Here is a 1,643-nt window from a genome sequence, read left to right as displayed (position 1 = left end):
AAACTGTATGTACATCAGATAGAGCAGAAAGCTTTGTAAATGGAGTATTCTGAAATTGTATAGAGAAGTTGGATTTTAAGAAAATGAAATTTCTGGAAATTTATAGGAGCTAATTCTATTTCACAATGATAAAAAATGATGAATTTGAGCCCTACAATCAAGGCATTTCCTCACCACAAGGACAATTGCCCTTCTATTTATTATTATTTTTTTATTATGTTAAGTTAGCCAGCATACAGACATCATTAGTTCTTGAAGTAGCGTTCAAAGATTCATTAGTTGCCTATAACACCCAGCGCTCCTCACCACACGTATCCTCCTCAATACCCATCACCTGGCTATAGTTGCCCTCCTGAAGAATCTTATCAGAGCCTCCTTTATGTCTTTGTTCCTCAGGCTGTAGATGAAGGGGTTCAGCATGGGCGTGACCACCGTGTACATTACTGAGGCCACTGTTCTTGCATGGGAGCTCTGGGTAACAGCAGAGCTGAGGTACACTCCCAGGACTGTGCAATAAAATAAGGAGACAACTGAGAGGTGAGATGTACAGGTGGAAAATGCTTTGTACTTGCCCTGAGCTCAAGAGATTCTATATATGGAGGAAATAATCTTAGAGTATGAATAAAGGATCCCAGAGAGGGGACGACAAGCCAGGACCACAACTGAAACATACATCACTGTGTCATTAAGAAAGTTATCAGAACAGGCAAGTTGGATCATCTGATGGATTTCACAGAAAAAGTGGGGGATTTCCACCTCTGAACAGAAGGAGAGTGTCAAAATCATTAAACTCTGTATTAAGGAATTCAGGGCACTCATGATCCAGGACAGCAGAGCCAGGAGTCCACAGAGCCGGGGGTTCATGATGACCGTGTAGTGCAGGGGGTGGCAGATGGCCACAAAGCGGTCATAGGCCATCACGGCCAGGAGAAAGTCTTCCCAGCCTGCAAAGAGTAGGGAAAAGCAGATCTGGCTAATACATCCTGTATAGGTTATAACTTTGCTGTGTGTCTGTATATTCACCAGCATCTTTGGGATGATGGTAGAGGTGACACAGATGTCTACAAAGGACAGGTTGGCCAGGAAGAAGTACATGGGGGTGTGGAGGTGGGAGTCAGAGCTGACGGCCAGGATGAGGAGCAGGTTTCCAAACACAGTGATCAGGTACATGGAGAGGAAAAGCCCGAATAGGAGGTGCTGCAGTTCTGGTTTGTTTGATAGTCCCAGAAGAAGAAATCCTGAAATGTGGGTATCATTGCCTGGTCCCATGTGGTGGTTTGATGACTAGAAATTAGGAAAAAAGTGATTAATTTTAATACAAATGAACATTAGTAACATGGTAGAAATGCTATAACTTCAATGACATGTGGGAATAAAAGCAGGCATAAAAGAAAGTGGATAGGGTGTTATCTTTATTGGGAGTTCAGGAATATGTAAAACAATATGACATTTGACGAGAAACCTTAGGGAAATCTGCACGGGAGATAGGGTTAACTAGGGATGTGTGTGCCCTGTAAGAGAAAGGGCCAGTGCAATGTCCCTGAGGAAGTCACCTGTTTTGATCCCTGGAGAGATATCCAGGACTCAAAATGGAGCCAGTGTAGTCAGGAGAGGGGCAAGAGGGAGAGTGATGAGAGGTGGTG

At 43.6% G+C, this 1,643-nt stretch overlaps 1 pseudogene; it reads right to left on the bottom strand.

Annotated features, from left to right (window-relative positions):
- Positions 1-330: 330 nt before the first annotated feature.
- Positions 331-1,269, bottom strand: LOC105242356 (annotated as a pseudogene).
- Between the last annotated feature and the right edge of the window lie 374 nt (positions 1,270-1,643).

This window comes from Ailuropoda melanoleuca, chromosome 4 (genome assembly GCF_002007445.2).
Source record: "Ailuropoda melanoleuca isolate Jingjing chromosome 4, ASM200744v2, whole genome shotgun sequence".
Classification (NCBI taxonomy): Eukaryota; Metazoa; Chordata; class Mammalia; order Carnivora; family Ursidae; genus Ailuropoda; species Ailuropoda melanoleuca.
Note: the sequence above shows the minus strand (reverse complement) of the source record. Positions and strands in the feature narration are given on the sequence as shown.